Raw genomic sequence first — 20,313 nt, forward strand, 5'->3', positions numbered from 1 at the left:
GAATTCAAGTATCTCGTAGGATATCTTTCTAACACACACATGATACGATATGGGATCTATCATATGTTTGTTTCCGGCTTATTCTGCAAGCCAAATCCTTTGTTTTGTTTTGAATTGTGGTATTCGAGTTGCTTCATTGTCAAGTGTTGATCCATACCTTCCCTAAACGGTGTTCTCATATTTCTATGGGAATACTAATCCTTCTTGATCACTGAGGTTGTCATATCAATTCCTTTTCTAACCGGCGTGCTTCTCTCCAGGCTAATACTATCATTTTTCCACATTCGTGAGATTAATTCTAAGTTTTTTCTCAATGGTGTTTGTTTCATCCGTCCCAAGTTGCCTTTGTTTTTCCCGCCCTCCCACCCTTTTCCTTCAAGGAATCAGATGTCTTAACCAAGTATCCATTTTGTTCATGCGAAGTCCCTTCATTCTTTTCAATCAATGTTCTTACCCGGTGGTTCTCATGAAGATGTTCTTCAAGTTTATCATTCTTCATTCTTTTTCTTCTCCGGTGGACTAAATTCAAGCCTTCAATGTTGGTCACATTCCTTTCCTTGTTTCAAATGTTTTTCTCATGCCGGTGTATCTCTTAATCATTCACTTCTCGCTATTCAATTGTTCCGGAGTGATGAAGATATCTCAGAAGATTCAAGTTTCCATTCTCAATTCACTCAAGTTCTTTTGAGGATTCTATCTCATTCAAGCCATTTAATTCAACCGGTGCAATCTCTCTTTTCAAGCAATCATTCAACGGTGGTTCTTTTGAGTGTGCCCTAACCCACGGGTCTTTTCCCAGGATCTTACCTAACTCTTCTAATTCTTTCCGGAGTTATTCTCAAATTCATTGCAAAGTTTGACGTAAGAATGAATTATCATTAGTCAAATGTCTTTCTCCAAGATCTTTCAAATTCTTTTCATCGTTGGTTCAACCTTCTATTCTTCATTCCGGAGTGCCTCAACAATTCATGGTGGTGTTTCTCATCGTCATTCTCAACATTTGAAGACCGAAGAAGAATTTCTCTTGAATCTTGGTCCGTTCTCTTGAAGATTCATGGTTCTAACTTGTTGCCATCCTCTCAAATTGTTTCCAATCGCGCAATTCTTTTCTTACCCATTTGGAGCATTTCAGACTTGTTTTTATTTCTTGATCATCCAAAGGCCATCATTTCAGAAGATTTCTTCGTTCTAAGTTTTCAGCTTCGTTCTCCAATTATTCTTAATTGATGTCTCATCGTTCATCTCCATATTCTCCCGGTGCCTCGTTCAAGTATCCTCTAGTCAGCTCGTGATCTATTCGTTCTCATGTATCTAAATTCCCTCGAGTATTTTCGTGCGTTCTTTAATTCTTACGGTGTTTCGTCCTCTTTTCTTCAATTGTTTTCAATTCTCGTGGTGGTTCGTTCAAGAGTTCTCTTTCTTGGTTATCATATTAATTCATTCATTGTTTCCAAATCCCACCGGTGGTTCCATCAAGACCTTATTCAAGTTTGCGCTATATCTATCTTAATCCTTTCTACGAGAGTAAGTAGTATGCCAAATCCGTTGCTTGTCATCAATCTAAATTGGTGAAGGATACGCGTAATGTAATTCTTATTCTTGTTTCCTCCAAGTGATTAATTCCTTCTTCCGGAGTTCGTTCATGATATCAAATTCTCGGTTCCAAGTTGTTAATCTTTTCTTTCCGGAGCTCCAAGTTATTTCAATTATATCATTTCAAAGCTTCATCTAATCATTGCAAGGCTTCTCCCGGAGTTCTTTTCAACTTTCCCTTTCGTTTGATCATTCTTTTATTATCGTAGTTCTTCATGGAGGATCAACACGGTGCTTCGTCAAGGATTCCTTTCATTCTTCAATTGTTCTTCAAGATTTCTCTCGGAGTTAAGATCCGCCAAGCTATACTCTAAAATAAACATGGTGTTCAACACATGTTTTGTTTTGTGGAGTCCAAGCATTCTTCATCTTGCATTCTAAAGTGCAATTCGTTCTACCTTATCATTTGAGGTGGTGTTATGTCATTCTTGACAATTTGAGTTCGCGTTTCATGATTGACATGTTGTCAAGAATGAGATATTTCAAATCCACCAATCTCTTCATTGGATTTATCTTGTGTCATGTTTCACCTAAAGCCTTCCCTAAGGAATGTTGCTATTATGGTGCTTATCAATGATCCAAGTTTTCTCCTATCCTCTTGGTGAAAGAAGTTTTTCATCGCCTTGGTGCTCTCACTCAAACCAATGGCTTCCTTTAGTGGCTGTTTGTCACCTCATAATTTTGAGATGTGTTCCATAAGCCCTCAACAAGCTTGTTCTTTTCGTTGTTGATTTTCCAACAACTCCGTTATAACCTTCTTGGAAGGGTGCTTTCCAAGCTCATTTGTGGCAGAAGTTGTCATTTTCTTCTCCATTCTTTATTCCAAGGATATATCTTCTATTATTTATTTCTTCCAGAGGCATTGTGATGTTGCTCTCTTCACTCATCTTCTCAGTTTGTGAGGACCGTGCTCTTTTCGTGCTTATCCATTTCCAACCAGAGTGTCGTGCCCTCTTTTCAAGTTCTTCCCATTCTGTCAAGTTTTGCCTCGCTTCTCAACCGGAGTGCTGTCTGAAATCTTTCTGACCCATTGTGCCATTCTTTCAATAGTTCCGGAGGCAGTGTGCTGTTGATTTCATTAAGTATCCTCTCATCTTGTAAAGTTCATGTTCAATTCCTTCCATTTACAGTCGGAGTGCTGTCCAAATTATATCATTCTTATTCCTTCTTTATCTTGTTTTAACCGGAGTGTTGTGTCTATCATTCCTCTTCTAACCGGACTCTCATCCAAGTGCTTTCTTTTTTCCAAGTTCATATTCTACCCTTCCATTTTCCAACCGGAGCGTTATCGTAATTGATCATTATCGTTCCTTGTACATCTCGTTTCAACCAGAGTGCTTGCATGTACTTCTCGTCCATTGTTCTCGTCATTCATAGCTTTGCAAACACCAAGGTTCACATGGTGTTCCTTGTTTCTCTTTTCTACCGGTGTGCTTTCATATTCCTTTTGATCCGTTAAGCTCTTGTTTCATATTCTTCAACCTACAAAGGTTCTCGCAATGTTACTTGTTCCTCTTTGATAACAGAGTGTTTTCAATCTCGTTCATCTCCCTTGTATTCTCTCTTTTCGTTGTTCAATCTCTCAAGGTTCGTGGTTTCACTCGTTTGTCAAAGAAGCAACTTCATTACCTCTTCCTCTTCCGCTTCTCTCCGGTGCCATCCTTAGATCTCGGGGCAAGATCTCTTGTAAGTGGAGGAGTGCTGTAACGGCCCGAGACCGACGCTCCAGACACCTTCCATGTTTTTCGTTATTGTCGTGTGTATTTATTTGTTTGCTGCATTGCTTCATGCCGTCTCTTGCATTGCATCATGTCATCATGCCATCATATCATTAATTGTATAACTCTTTTAAACAAATTGTATGGATCTTCGATCCATTTAAGTCGAGGGAAGGGTGACTTCTCTTTATAACATATCCTCCCAATATTAGGGAGCTATTATAAAATATTCCATTCTTTAGGAATAAACCATAACACACTTACAGTTTAAGTTTCATGCCTTTTCCTTCTCAATTCTCGGCCTCCATCCTTGCTATAAATTCTTTTGTCACCTTCCCAAGCTCCGCCAAATGTTCGTCATTTTGGACACTTCTAACTCCTACGTCCACTTCTAACTCATTTGGTTTAAACTCAATCATATTGAATTTAAACATTTTTTTCCAAATCGTTGGAACTGTCTTTGTTGGCTTGGTGTTGCTCCAGTAAGTCCCACAAAAATGTTGCATATTTTGGCCAAGCCCTTTTGCTATTTCTTTCCTGCCCTTTTCTTATTACTCCTTTTCTGTTTGGAGGAAGAGAGAAGAATCCCAGCAGCCGCATGCCACTAGGCCAGGCCTCTGGTCAACATTTCCCTCTCCACTGGGCCGGCCTCTAAGGCCCAGCCCGCGCGCCCTTAACCCTAGCCTTCCCTCTCGATCCCTGACCTCTCCCTCTCTCGTTCCCGTGGCCGCCGCCACCACGCCCTCGATCCCCATCTCTCCCTCCTCTCAATCTCTCCCTCGCGCTCCCCCTCAGTGCCGTCAACGCCGTCGACCCCTGCCTCCTGTCAGCCACACATACACACCTCGAGCCAGGGGAGGAGCCCCCGCACCCGATTCCCCAGCGCCGTCAGCCTCCAGGACCTCCCCCCCCCGCGTCCTTGATCCGGCGAGCCCCGCTGCCGGATTGCACTGCCGCCCGCGTCCGCTACCGCCTCCTCTGCTTCGCCTGTCCTCTGCTCCGCCTCCATCGCCGGCGACCACGACCAGCGCCCGCCTCTCGCAGCCCGAGCGCCACTGCCAGAGCTGCTCCGTCTGCCGCACGCTACCCTCCGTCTCGGCCGCCGTCGACCTCGTCTCGTCCTCGCCCGTCGCCTCTGCTGCCCTCCTCGATGTCCTGCTCGTCCTCGCGTGGGCCATGGACGTGCGCCGCCGCTGGCCTCTGCTGTGCGCGTCCCGTCTCCCTCGTCGACGCCCTGCTCTGCTTCGGCCGCCACTCCTTCACCTGGCTGCTGCTGTCTCCGGAATCGACAAGGTCACCGCATCCATCCTCGGTTTCGTCTGCGTTGACGCGAGCACCGCCTCGCTGCAGTGCCCCACCTCGGACCCTAACATCCGAACCCAGGCTCTTTCGTCTTGCTTTGTTTCTGGATCGGCAAGTACCCCTTGGAATCCTTCATGATCGTCAAGTGAACGACTACCACACCGGAACGCCAAGTACATGGATATGCCAAGTTCCTCTCCAAACGTGCACGAATACGCCCGGCGATGCGACAAGTACCTCTACCGACGACCCCGAACATCTACGAAAACGTGTACCACTACCGTCGCCGAAGACCCGTGTGCAACTACCGTCGCCGTGTACCACTACTTCCCTCGGCGACCCGTGAACAACTACTTCCATTACCGCCGAACTCGTTCCGCCTCGAAAATGCACGCTTCAAAGGTATACCCGCCGGAACGATGCCCATGGATGAATGCATGTAATGTATGAGATGCACCGTATGTTTGCACCGTGTCCGATTTGTCACCGTTTCCTTGCCACTAACTCGTGGGAACCCGGTAGTCGGGAACACCCCACCATCTCTAGCATGTTCCGCACATCTGCACACTTCCTTTTGCACCGGTATTTCCATTAGCTACCGGAACCGATATGTTGCCGTGGCATCATTTTCGGATTCGTTGTCGTGACACCCTTTCTTTTCGCCATGATGACAAATGACTCGTATCTTGCTCAAGTCAACATTTTCATAAAAATTGCTTAAAACTTGCATATGTCATCTGCATCATGATAACAACATTTAAAATGTTTAAAATTGTGGTTGTATTAAATTGATAAATGACATGAGGATTTATCGGAATTGTAGTTTGATGTTTCCGGCATCATTTAAATTGCCTAAAATGTGTAGTTTACTTATGTCTCACCTCTTGCCATGTAAATCAACATTTAATATTGTTGGGTACATAAATGAGAGAGAACTAAATAATTGATGTGGTGTTTTGTCAATATGCAACTCTTTGCATATTGAGCTCCACTTAATTTGTAGTATTGTTTATGCACTTTGCCATGCCATGCCTCATTAAACCGGACATGCATCATACTTGTTTGTGCATCATGCCATGTTTATGTGATGGTTGTTTACTATGTTGTTTGCTTTCTTTCCGGTTTGCTTCTCTCGTTAGCTTCGGTTTCGTTCCGGAGTTGTGAGGATTCGTTCGACTACGTCCGTTTGTCTTCTTCTTGGACTCGTTCTTCTTCCTTGCGGGATTTCAGGCAAGATGACCATACCCTCGAAATCACTTCTATCTTTGCTTGCTAGTTGTTCGCTCTATTGCTATGCTGCGCTACCTACCACTTGCTATATCATGCCTCCCATATTGCCATGTCAAGCCTCTAACCCACCTTTCCTAGCAAACCGTTGTTTGGCTATGTTACCGCTTTTGCTCAGCCCCTCTTATAGCGTTGCTAGTTGCAGGTGAAGATGAAGTTTGTTCCATGTTGGAACATGGATATGTTGGGATATCACAATATCTCTTATTTAATTAATGCATCTATATACTTGGTAAAGGGTGGAAGGCTCGGCCTTATGCCTGGTGTTTTGTTACACTCTTGCCGCCCTAGTTTCCGTCATACCGGTGTTATGTTCCTTGATTTTGCGTTCCTTACGCGGTTGGGTGATTTATGGGACGCCCTTGACAGTTCGCTTTGAATAAAACTCCTCCAGCAAGGCCCAACCTTGGTTTTAACATTTGCCACCTAAGCCTTTTCCCTTGGGTTCTGCAGACTCAAGGGTCATCTTTATTTTAAACCCCCGGGCCAGTGCTCCTCTGGGTGTTGGTCCAACCTGTCAGCCGCCGGTGGCCACCAGGGGCAACGCTGGGCTCGCCTACCGGAAGTTTGGACAATCCGATGTGCCCTGAGACCGAGATATGTGCATCTCCTATCAGGATTTGTCGGCACATTCGGGCGGCTTTGCTGGTCTTGTTTTACCATTGTCGAAATGTCTTGTAAACCGGGATTCCGAGACTGATCGGGTCTTCCCGGGAGAAGGAATATCCTTCGTTGACCGTGAGAGCTTATAATGGGCTAAGTTGGGACACCCCTGCAGGGTATAAACTTTCGAGAGCCGTGCCCGCGATTATGTGGCAGATGGGATTTTTTTAATGTCCGGTTGTAGAGAACTTGACACTCGACTTATTTAAAACGCATCAACCGCGTGTGTAGCCGTGATGGTCTCTTTTCGGTGGAGTCCGGGAAGAGAACACGGCTTTTGAGTTATGTTTGACGTAAGTAGGAGTTTAGGATCACTTCTTGATCATTACTAGTTGACGACCGTTCCGTTGGTCCTCTTCTCGCTCTTATTTGCGTATGTTAGCATTCATATTTGCTTAGTGCTCGCTGCAGCTCCACCTCATTACCCCTTTCCTACCCATAAGCTTAAATAGTCTTGATCTCGCGGGTGTGAGATTGATGAGTCCTCGTGACTCACAGATACTTCCAAAACAATTGCAGGTGCCGAGGATACCAGTGCAGGCGATGCTACCGAACTCAAGTGCGAGTTCGACGAGGAACGTGGTCGTTACTATGTTTCTTTCCTGATGATCAGTAGTGGAGTCCAGTTGGGACGATTGGGGATCTAGCATTTGGGGTTATCTTCTTTTCATTTGGATTTGACCGTAGTCGGTCTATGTGTGGATTTTGGATCATGTATGAATTAATTTATGTATTGTGTGAAGTTGCGATTGTAAGCCGACTCTCGTTATCCCATTCTTGTTCATTACATGGGATTGTGTGAAGATGACCCTTCTTGCGACAATACCTACAATGCGGTTATGTCTCTAAGTCGTGCCTCGACACGTGGGAGATATAGCCGCATCGTGGGTGTTACAGCGCGGATGAGGTCGCGATGGCTGCCATTTGTCCCGAACCCCAGATCTTGGAGGAGCACCTTGCCGTCAAGGCCACCGTTGACGCCTCGCGCACCGACGCCGCTACACGGTTGGCTGCTTTAAATGACAGTTCGTGGCGTTTTCTCGAGGCCACTGTCGGTGCCTTCAACGAAGACTACGAGGTGTTTTCTCAGCGTGCACGTGCTTACCTCATCTCGAGAGCCAGCAGGTTGGTGCCCGGAGCGGCTCAAGGAACTCACCACTACAATGAGGGCACCCACGATGCAGAGGCCTCGCCCTCTTCCATGTCCAAGGAGCCAATCGTCATCGATATCTCCGAGAATGAGGAGTAGCTTGTCTTATTAGCTCACTATAAGGACCCATGTTCAGTTTGCTAGCTACTGCCTTTCCTTAACAAATTCTAGTGAATTGTGCTATCTACTTTTACCATGCAATCTTCTGCTATAGTGTATATGTTCTATATATTGTGCAATGTGGTGTTCAGTTAACTGCTTGGTTCAATTCTGCAAATGTGATGTTCAATTCTTCAGGGTGCAATATTTCCAAGTTGTTAAGCATGGTTGGTTTGGTTAACTGTCTGACCTTCTATTACGAGTATGTTATATTGTGCAATGTGGTGCTCAGTTAACGTTTGGTTCATTTGTTGTGGTGTTTAGTTAACTGCTTGGTTCAATTCTGCAATGCGATGTTCATTTGTTGTGGCTGCATTCTGTTATTGTATACCATGTGAGGAATAAATCGATTTTGGCTGTACTAAATACATGAGAACAAATACAATTGCTATATTTCCAAGTTGTTAAGCATGCTTGGTTTGGTTAACTGTCTGATTTTCTATTAGGAGTATGTTATATTGTGCAATGTGGTGCTCAGTTAACGTTTGGGTCATTTGTTGTGGTGTTTAGTTAACTGCTTGGTTCAGTTCTGCAATGCGATATTCAATTGTTGTGGCTGCATTCTATTAATCTATACCATGTGAGGAATAAATTGAATTTGGTTGCACTTAATACATGAGAAACATATACAAGTGCTATATTTCCTAGTTCTTAATCATGCTTGGTTTGGATAAATGGGTTTTCCATGTGGCTTGAATTAATCTGATGAATCTGCAATGTGCTTATTTATCATCAACATATTTTACTGATAGCATGCGAACCCTTACTTAACCTGATGACTAACTACCTTATATGTGTTGCAGGGAAATAATGCGAAGCACTAAGGTTTACAAGATTGTACTAACTATTATACCTTGCCTTTCTTATTCCTTTGCCCCATTTCCAATATAGAGAAGATATTTATGCACATCCTTGCTTTCAGGCTTCATTGATGATTACCTCTCAAACCACCTCTGTGGTCAGGAGGCAAGGAAAGTTTTCATACAACACCCACAGTTCAATATTGAAGTGTTCCTGGAGAGGCCGAAGGATGGACGGTCAATCATCCACATGCACTGGCCTAAAGTTGCAAAGACCTTCAACATGAATGAAGGCTCAATATTCGCCTTCCGCTTTAGCAGTTTTCCAGATGAGATGCATCTCTCTATGTACCGTCTGTGATGCTAATTTCGAAAGGTTCTAGATGTTGCATGTTAAACTTGCTGCTGGTGCAGTTCTGTAATGGGCTAGCTGAGTGCTGAAGCTATATCATGTTGTACTCCGATGTATTTCAATTATGAAATCCTTCTTCCTTAATATGGTAATGGAATATATTATGTGCTTAATATGAATGTCAATTAGATTAGTAAATGGATTATTAATAATAGGCAATTAGCCCACTAATTGGCCAATTAGCTTGCTAATTGGGTTTTCCTATTGCAAACGGTTATTGAGAAGACACCATGGGCGATGACCTCAGGCAACACACACAGTTTCTAGGAATAAACCGTGTTGGAACAATGAACAATCACACATGACATTCTCTTGAAAACAGTTTGCGTTACGCCACATTCCGCAAACGTTTTCCTTGGAGTGACTGTGTGGGATGTATATACGAACGGAAATGTTTAGTGGTGCCTGACTGTGTGGGATGTACTTACGACCAGAAATGATTTCGCCTTTATAATTGTATTTTTTGAGCACTACTATACGTATTTCTGTATTTGAGTGCTCGCCGGTCGCACATGACCTCATTTTGCCGAGCATGTGTGCCAGGAGGGCATATCCTCGACGGTTTTTGGGTCGTGTGGGAAGGACCCCCCTATCGCCCACACTCACTGATGCGGAGCATCCCAAGGTCATCCCCATGGACCTACCATCATCTCACCAAGTGCCTAGTGGACCCATGACACGAGCACGTGCAAGAGCTCTTGAAACTGAGGTGACATCTCTCCTCTCACAATTCCGCTTCAATGCGTATGAGACATGGTTACTACCTCAAACGGAGACACTTTGCATAATCAGGTACTTGGGAGATAGCCATGGAGAGGCTAAGGAGCAATGTGGATCGGAGGGAGAGGATGGACGCGAAGACGGAGAAGAAGAAGGGCAAAGTCAGCAGAAGCCCGAATGATCCGGCCTCAGCCCGGACGATCCGGACCACGGCCCGGACAATCCGGCTACAGCACCCGAACACACCCGAAGCCTCACCGCGAAGCCAGATCATCTGGACCCAGTCCCGGATCATCCGGACAACCTCGGACGTACGGACCAGAACCCGGACATTCGGACCTCCCGCAGCAGCCCCGACACAGCCGGACGATCCGGACGCCGACCCGGATCATCCGGACCCCCGAAGCCCGGATCATCCGGACCATTTGGACAGTGTCTGCGTGCATGACTTGGGCCGAGGCCCGTGTACCCGTTCGTCCCCTCACTTACCCCTTCGCCCCTTGTGTTATAAATAGACCTCCTCCACCTCCTTTCTAGGGTTAGCAAAGGATTAGCTCATTTTTGTGTGAGAGCTTTGCTCATCCACTTGGTTACCTTCTCCTCGGAGCTCACGACCTCTTCGGAGAAGATCCCCCAAGCGGATTCAAGACCTCCTCACGGAGAAGACCCCGTCAAGACCTCCTCTCGGAGAAGATCGTGCTACTTGTATCGTCCCTAGTTGATTGTGGGTCGTGAATTTCATCGTGTTTCGAGGATCTAGCGCATGTGTAATCGAATCTTGTTGGTTGAGTGATTTTCTCTCGTGTTTCCCCTCGTGTTTTCCCCTCGTGTTCTTCATGGAATCCCCTACATCATCTTGGTATCATGAGCCACGTTGATCACGGATTTAGAGTCTCCACACATTGTTTTCCAGCTTGATTTTGTTGTTTTCGTCCTAATCCGAAAATCCCCCAAAAAAATAGCCCCCAATTTTTTTTGATTTGTGAGTTTTGATGAGGTTTTGTTGGTTTTGATCCGTCAATTTTTTGTGTTTCAAGTGGACCTAGCTTTTCCCCACCATCTCCACCTCGAAATCCATCCAAAAGTCACGAAATCCTCGGATTTGTGCCCGTTTTTGTGTTCATCCCGAGCCATCCCCGAGCGAGATAGACCCGCCCGGATCATCTGGCCCCTGGCCCGGATCATCCGGATCTGCCCGGATCATCCGGCTCCTGGCCCGGATCATCCGGCTTCCTCTGCCGAAACTGCATTTTCTACTGTTTTTGTCCACCGCCACCTACGCCTCCACATACCCACCACCACCACCTACCTTCCGCACATCATTTGGTTACACCAAACCCTACCACCACTTGACCGGTACAAACTCCGACAAATTTTGCCGCATTTGGTTTTGAGATTTTGAGTTGTGGTTCATCGTTTCCTAGGGTGTTTCGGCTAACTAGGAACGGTTCGACATCGACATCACTGCCACTCATCTTCGCCAACGGACTCGACATCAACAACTTCTCAACTTGGACACCTCAACCGTAAGCAAGGACGGTAACTTCGACGAAATTTTTGTCTCTCCCTTGCCATTGCACTGATCACCCATAGCCCATTTTGCGTAACTTACCCATCGAGACTAGCCTTCGAGTATTGCCGGCAACGTGACTTGTGCACATTAGTGATCATACTCTCCCATAGCATACATACCATATTACGTGGTGCATCTCTTGGTATCATCTGTTGTGTCACAAAGTTGTCATAGCATATCCTCAATTGCTATCTTGGTTCGTGAAGTTTTGCATGAGAAAAGAGATCAAAAGAGAAAGAGCCAACCAAACTTTTAAGCAAAGAGCTTATAAGCAAGAACCATAGCATCAAACAACATTAAGATTGTCATATCCGGTCATCTTGGACCATAACATCGGAACACCATACATAGAGCATACTTGGGATAGAAGTCGTTGCATTTTTGCTTAGTAGCTTGTGCACAAGTCTCGTATCCGCCTATTGTGCAATAGTGCTAGCATCTCTCTAGTGTTGTGCAACAAGAGCATTTTCGTGGATACCACATTTTGGCTCCTTCCTTGGTTACACGACCCCATTTATCTCTCCGTGCGTTGTGTTTCTGTGTACCACATAGTGCTTTGGTCTACTTGTTGCATTTGCGAATTTGCGAATCTTTTCCAACATTATTGAATCTTTCTTACTTTCACATCAAATTTTGTGCCACCATCCTAACTAAGCTCCACCATAAGCTCTTATTTGTGTAGGTGTGAGAACCGACAAGAATTGGTACCAATTGTGCTATTTCCTTGTGCCACATTTGAGTGATCATTGATCCACCTTCAACTTTGGTCAAGGTACATTTGGTATCGTTCTTCTCTTTCTCCCACTCACATACTTGCTTGCAATGATGGATAGCCCAAGTACTTCTACCAACCCACTCTTCTTGGAGCAAGACGACGACATGTGATCCTACGTCACCAAGAGACACCTCTTTGGTGCACAACGAGTGTTACATCAAGAGCAACAAGCAATGAGCGACCGCATCGACAACCTCGCCACCGACTTGCGACTCTCCGAGCAACATACAAGAAACTACTTCGACAACAAGCTCGACGCACACAAGCGAGAGAATGACACAAGAATGGACGAAATTCGTGCCTTGTTGGTCAACCGCTCTTCTACAACTTCGTCCTACTCAAGACGGAGCCGTTCAAGTCGACACTCCGACGACACTATCTCCGGTTCAAGCACACCGACATCAAACACTCTACGTCGCGCTGTGCGTCAAGATCGTCAAGCTAACCGCAATCCTCTACACGACAACAACTCCCAAGAGCAAATTCATGCACAAGAACTTCTACACCGTCAAAACCAAGCTACTTTTGCGCTAGACCGCGATCGGCAACGTCAACGCCAACTCGAAGAGGAAGAGCGAGCGCGTCTACATCAAGAGGAGCAAGACGCGGAGGCACTCCGACAACAACAACAACGACGTGAAGCGCAAGCACTTGAGGCCCAACATGCCCTTCACGACACAAATCGCGCCTTCACCGACCGCATCGGCTAAACGCGCGAACAAGAACAAGCACCTCGTCAAAAAGTTCAAGAGGGGAACTATCAAGCTCAAGTTCATCATCAAGCCCCGTAAGCTCCTCGACAAGATCCTCAAGTTCCTCGTCAAGCTCGACAAGCTCCTCCACAAGCTCGACAAGACCCTCACGTTCAACAAGAGAATGATGACTATGGAGAGCCTCCACGCCAAGAGCAATATGAGGTTGACAACCCTCCATGTCAAGGGCGTCATCATCCCCGACCCCAACACACTGAAGAGCAACGCTATGGCAAGCTAAAGTTCAACATGCCCAAGTTCACCGGAAGCAATGATCCCGAGGAGTATCTTTCATGGGCATTGAAGGCCGACAAAATCTTCCGCTTGCACAACTATGGGGAAGAGAAGAAGATCGCGATGGCATCCCTTGAGTTCCAAGATTACGTCCTCATTTGGTGGGAACAAGTTGTTGAGAGGCGAGAAGCAAAAGGTGAACCTCCCATCACCACTTGTACACAAATGAAGGATGTCATGAGAGCACGGTTTGTGCCAACCTACTACAACTGCGACCTCTTCAAGAAACTCCAACTCCTCAAGCAAGGAACCAAGAGCGTTGAAGAGTACTACAAGGAAATGGAGATTGCCATGATACGAGCCAATGTCACAGAAGATGATGAGCAAACTATGGCACGCTTCTTGAACGGACTCAATCACCCTATCAAGAAGATAGCCGACTTCCAACCATACACGAACCTCATCGAGCTAGTGCACCAAGCAACCAAGGCGGAGCGACAAGTGCAAGATGACTTCAAATACGCCAAGTTCACTTCCAAGGCATTCGGCTACAACAATCAAGCTTCAACGACTCCAACACCTTCTACCTCCACCAAGCCGTCTACAAGCAATGGCGACAAGCCAAGTTACAAGAAAACTTCGACAACCTCAAGTCGTCCTCCTACTATAAGCAACTTCAAGCAAAGAGCTTCTTCATCCACTCCGACCGATGAGACCATCAAGACAAGCTCCTTCAAATGCTTCACATGCGGCGGCCGAGGCCACAAGTCCTACGAGTGCACCAACAAGCGCACCATGATCCTCAACGATGATGGAACCTACGACTCAATGAGTGAAGGAGAAATGGAAGCCCTTGAACAAGTGGCCATGCACCGGCAAGTGAACAATGAAGACGAAGTAGATCAAGTATTTTGTGACAAAGATTCGAGCCCCGGTCTTGTTGTCTCAAAGGTCTTGACTCTTCAACATCAACAAGACAAAGACCAAAGATGCCATATCTTCCACACCAAAGCCGGCATCAATGGAAGGTCCGTCAAGGTCATCATAGATGGAGGGAGTTGTCATAACTTGGCAAGTGAAGAACTATGCTTCAAGCTCCAATTGATCAAGACGAAGCACCCGCACCCCTGCAAGGTTCAATGGCTAAGCGACAACAGCACGATCCAAGTCGAGCATAGGGTACAAGTCTCCTTCAAGATTGGAGCATACGAGGACACTTTGGAATGCGATGTTGTTCCTATGACCGTTTGCCACCTCCTTCTTGGACGGCCATGGCAATTCGACCGAGGTGTCATCCACAATGGGCGTACAAACCACTATAGCCTCAAGATGAAGGGGAAGGAGTACGTTCTATGCCCTATGTCTCCAAGCCAAGTAATGGTCGACAAGCAAGCCACCCATCGTGGAGAACCTAGTGAGAGAGTGCACCACCATAAAGAAAGTGAGCGCCACAAGCCCAAATTGAGCGACTCTTCACCAAGAGAGAAAAACCTAATCCTATATGCCACAAAACTTGAGATGAGAGAAGTGTTGGAGAACCCATCGAATGTCATCCACTATGTCCTCATATGCAAAGATGAGGTGACAAAACTAACACTCCTAATACGCTTCCTCTAGTGTTTTCCAACTTGTTGCAGGAGTTCGAGGATGTCTTTCCCGATGAGCTACCTCCCGGTGTTCCTCCTCTATGTGGCATTGAGCACCGAATCGACCTCATCCCCGGAGCACCTCTTCCTAACAAGGCTCCATACCGAGTCAACCCCAAAGAAACTAAGGAAATCCAATGGCAAGTACAACAACTCATCGACAACGGCCATGTACGTGAAAGCCTAAGCCCTTGTGTCGTTCCGGTTATACTTGTGCCTAAACAAGATGGTTCTTTTCGCATGTGCTCCGATTGTAGACCCATCAATGCTATCACGGTTAGATATAGGCATCCCATACATTGCCTTGACGATATGCTAGATGAGCTTAGCGGTGCCACTATTTTCTCCAAAATTGATCTTAAAAGTGGTTACTATCAAATCCGCATACAAGAAGGTGATGAATGGAAAACCGCTTTCAAAACTAAATTTGGCTTGTATGAGTGGTTGGTTATGCCTATGGGTTTATGGGAAGCACCCGGTACTTTCATGAGACTCATGCACTTTGTTTTTCGACCCCACATTGGTGTCTTTGTTGTGGTCTACTTTGATGATATCCTTGTGTTTAGCAAATCTCTCAAAGAGCATGTTACACACCTTAGAACCGTGCTACAAACCCTTCGGAAAGAGCATCTTTTGCTAATATGAAGAAGTGCACTTTCGGTGTTGATAAGCTTATTTTCTTGGGTTTCGTTGTGTCTTCTAAGGGTGTTCATGTTGATGAATCTAAAATCAATGCTATTCAAACTTGGACACAACCAATCAATTTGCAACAAGTGCGTAGTTTTCTTGGTTTAGCCGGTTTCTACCGTAGATTTGTGAAGGATTTTAGCACCATTGATTCACCTTTGCATGCTTTGAGCAAGAAGAATGCGCCTTTCGTTTGGGGACCATCCCAATATACCGCATTCAATGAGCTTAAGAATTTGCTTACTCATGCCCTCGTGCTTGATTTACCCAACTTTGACAAACCTTTTGAAATACATTGTGATGCTAGTGGTAATGGCATAGGAGGTGTGTTAACGCAAGAGAAACGTCCCATAGCATACTTTAGTGAGAAACTCTCTGGCGCGCAACTCAATTATCCCATCTATGACAAAGAGCTATATGCTTTAGTGCGAGTTTTGCGTGAATGGGAACATTAGCTTCGCCCTCATGAATTTATCATCCATATCGACCATGAAATGCTTAAGTATCTTAAGGGTCAAACTAAGTTGAACAAGCGTCACGCTAAATGGAGTGAGTTTACAGAGTCTTTCCCTTATATCATCAAATACATAAAGGGAAAAAAAAATCTTGTGGCGGATGCACTTTCCCGTATATGCACGCTTGTTACTACACTTGAATTGAATGTCATTGGCTTTGAGCACATAAAAGACTTGTATGCACATGATCCTACTTTTGCAATTCCTTATGCCAAGTGTTGGACGCATATGTTGGATGTGGGGTTCCGGCAAACCCTTGAGGTTCGTACACTAGGGTGCGCGCGAAGTCTTTCCCTCCTACCGATCTACGCCCTAGCTCGGAAAGATCTCGCGGACGAACTCGACGAACTCGCAACACAGAGAGACATGAGGTTTATACTGGTTCAGGCCACCGTTGTGGTGTAATACCCTACTCCAGTGTGGTGGTGGTGGATTACCTCTTGGGCTGATGATGAACAGTACAAGGGAAGAACAGCCTCCTGAGGTTGAGGTGTTCTTGTGCTTGTCGAACTTGTGCGGGTGAGGATTCGATTCCTCCTACTGTGGTGGCTAGACCTAATTATAGAGGCCCCGGTCCTCTTCCCAAATATCGAGCGGGAAGGGAGCCAACAACGGCGGGCAAATTTGAAGGGGGACAACTAGTACAAGCTATCCTGACAAAAGCGGTCTTCGCCTGCGAAAAGCTCTGGTGGTGACGCCGTCTTGGGCTCCACGATGACCTCCGTCTTGCCGTCCTCCTGGTATTGGTCTCGTTGCACCAATATAGCAACCTTTGCCTAATGCCTCGGTACTCTTCGCCTGCGCTGTCCTCCTTAGCACCAAAGAGGAAATAAGGACGCTGCGCGCGCTGGCGCCCGCCTGGTGCCGTTCGTCATGGCTCACGTCACTGGGGCCTCATGAGGTTTTGCCCTGCCTTGATATCTCCGCTCCTCGCGAGCCTGCCTGGTTAGGCTACTCCAGAGGAGGTCTTGCGTCGTCCGCCTCGCGAGGCTTGTACCCTCGCGAGGGTCTTGGATGCCTTGTTGACGAAGACGGGCCGTACGACCTATTGGCTTGGCCACGCTGTGGGCCGCAGGCAGGCAAGTCTGGGGACCCCCATTCCTAGAACGCCGATAGTAGCCCCCGGGCCCAAGGTGCGCTCGGGCTTGGCTTCGCGGCGAAGCCAAGGGTCAAGTTCGGAGCACCGCGGGGCCCAAAAGCCTGCGGCCTCGGTTGACTCGTGGCGGTTGATTGGACGTGGGCATCTTCGCTTCCCCATGCTGCCTCGGCGACTGCACGACTTGACAAGTCCCTACGACATGCAAGGAAAACCATTATTACCTGCGATCGTGGGAGACGCCGGTTGGCCTCCTCTTGCTATAAATGGGGAGTGGGGCGGAGCCCCCGCTGCTCATCTCTTCCTCGCTCGCTTGCTTCTTCATCGTTGCTCATCTGCTGACAACAATGGCGCCCATCAGAAGGTTTTCTACTGAAGAGAAAGGAAAGGCTCCCCGTGATGATCCGGGGCCTCTTCAGCCGAAGAAGAGGTCGACTCATCACCGTGATGAGGCGGCGATGCAGGTGGTGTCGACACCTTTGTGCGAGCGGTCTCCTCCAGGGTACCCGCTACCCTTGTACGCCCGAGCCGAGGGCTCGGGAGGACGGAGCGACGAGCAGCGCTGCCCACGCCGTGTCCGGAGCCGCCGTGCTGCGGCGACGCGCGCCGCCGCCCCTGGGGTCCATGTCGCGGACTCCTCGCGCGAGTTGGTGCTTCGGGCGCCGATGCCTCCAACCTCCTGGATCCGCTTCCCGCGGTTCTTCTCCGACGCGATGCCGCCGAGGGGGCCTCTCGAGCTATGGCTGCAGCACGCCGACTGCAGTGCTCCGGCGACTGGAGCGAAGATCGAAGCGGTTCCCGCCGGCAAGATCTTCATGACCCGCGGCTGGGGGGAGATCGCATGGGTCTGCCGCGCGAGGGGTGCCCTCGCGATCCACTTCGAGTATGACGGTGCTTCCACGCTCTTCTTCAAGGTCTTCGACGCCGAGGGGCGCCGCCTGGAGTGCTGCTCCGGAGAGGAGTGCCAAACTGACGCGCGCTCCACTCACGGCTACTCCAGCAGCAGCAGCCCCCGGGAGTCCAGCAGCTCTCCTGAGCTTTACGTGCCCCCGAGCGATGACAGCTACGTGCCCCCGCGCTCTCGTCGCGCCCGGAGCAGAGCTGCGGCGTCCGGCCGTCGCCGCCGCTGATCTGGATGGGGTTGGCGCCGGCCTCCCGTGGCCCACTGTTGATGATGTCGTCCGCCACGGAAGGATGTAGATAGGATTCCCCTTAGTGTAAGCTTTTGCTTCCTGCGAAGAACCATGAACCACCCCGTGGGGGGATGTAAGGATCTGTAATGTCTTTTGTGCTTATCTTCCTTGTTATGAAAACTTGGTGAGCGCATGTCCCGTTAAGGCTCGGTCCCCCCTTTCTTTCCTGGCGACAGCTTGTTGCTCTACGCTGACAGGTCCCGGTCCCCAGGCAGGCTACAGCCGTTGCTGGTATGCCAGGTCGTGTGCCGTGGTCAAGGCCAGGAGGTGTGCGGCCCGAGGTCCAGTAAGAGCCCCTGAGGCGCGATGCTCAGGAGGTCCCCCTTAGCGCTCAAGCAGCCATGGTGAGGCGAGAAAGGAGTCGACGTGGCCGCAACGGGGTTTCGGCAAGGCGTGAGCGACCATTAGGCCCAAGCATTTAGCTGATCCAAGTGCGGGACTTATCTTGTTGGTTTTCATGGCGACCCCCGATGTTGCGCCAGGGCTGCGCACCTACTTGCGTGGCATAGCTAGACTGGCCCATACGAGTTCCCTCCCCTCATGCTCTCCTTAGTGCTCTACGTCCTCAGGTCCCAGCCCTCGAGCGAGCTCAGCCGCCGCTGGTATGCCAGGTCGCAATGCCGTGGTCAAGGCCAGGGGGTGAGGGCTGGAGAGCCAGTAAGAGCTCCTGAGTCGCGATGCTCAGGAGCCCCCCTTTTAACGTGCAAGCGAATCGCACGAGAGAAAAGGAGACTCGCGGTGCCGCCTGCTATCCTTCTCACGGGATCCCTATGAACTGGCACAAGAAGAAACATGGTTTGCCGTTATAGCTGTCAGCTTGCCGCTGGTTGCTCTAGACGGGATGAAGGCACTGAGGGCCTGGTGAGGTGACGTGCGCGGGGCGGGCCGCGAGTCAGAGCTCGACCGCTCAGGTTTGTCGATGTGATAGGGATGGGCCCATGCATCAGTGATGTGCCTGTGTGAAGGCCCCGGGGGAGGCGATGATCGGGCAGGTGGTAGCAGTTGGCAGGTTAAGCATGGAGAGCAGATCAGCTTAGGTAAATGCAAGAAGATACATGCCACTGGGTCCGGCCCGAGCGGCTTGGGGATGATGCAGCCCGAGGGGTGCGTCCAGCAAGGTAAGCTAAAGACATAAGCAAAAGAGATACATGCCACAGGGACGGACCCAGGTGGCCTGGGAATAATGCAGCCCGAGGGGCGCTCCCAGCTAAACGAGCTTGGAAGATGTCACCTGGTTCTGTAGACGAAGTAGAGTTGGTGCAGCTGAAGGCGTGCGCTAAAGAAAGGACCCCTCATGAGCCACCGGGACCCTGAGCCTTGGGAGGCTCTGGGGGCTCGGGAGGTTCCCTGAAGACCCTCTCCATCTCCTACAGGACGGCGTGCTACCTGGCCTCCTGGGCCGCCAGGACTCGCCGTATGTTGCGCTGATAGGCCGACGCCATGCTCGGCAAGCCGAAGGGCATGCGAACGTAGCTGTGTGGTGGCCCTTTGCAGCGGCCCACACGTGATGGCCAGAAGCGCTCCTGAGATGCGGCCATGTTGAGCCCGGGGACGACGATGCAGACACGTAGCCCAGCATCCTTGCCAGGATGCGGAGCTGCGCCTTGTGAGCGGCGGTCGCCGCGCATGGCCCTTGCATCTTGCAGTTCCTGAGTGGTCTTGGTGATGAACTCCTGGGTGGTGGGCACTCCTTGCCCTGTGCTCTCCTGAGGGACACGTGCCGTGAAGCACGCCTCTAAGTGGTGCCCAAGCGCCTCCCTCTTGATGTTGGCAAGGTCTAAGGCCCTCCAGAAGAGAGCCCCCGAGCCCTGCCTGAGGAGGGTGCCGGGCGCGCCTTCCTATGCGATGGAGGGAGGCGCCCCTGGAGCAGGCGCTGATCCTGACGAGGCTCTTGCCGCAGCGCCATCCTCCTGAGGTCCTGCACGGCGCGGCTGCTTCTTTTTGGGGATGGCCTCTAGAGGGCCTTCACTTCTGCTGTCGGGGTCGTCGATTGCTGCGGCTTGAAAGGCGCGCTCAGGGAGCACACCGCATCCCTTTC

This window comes from Triticum aestivum, chromosome 5D (genome assembly GCF_018294505.1).
Source record: "Triticum aestivum cultivar Chinese Spring chromosome 5D, IWGSC CS RefSeq v2.1, whole genome shotgun sequence".
Taxonomy (NCBI): domain Eukaryota; kingdom Viridiplantae; phylum Streptophyta; class Magnoliopsida; order Poales; family Poaceae; genus Triticum; species Triticum aestivum.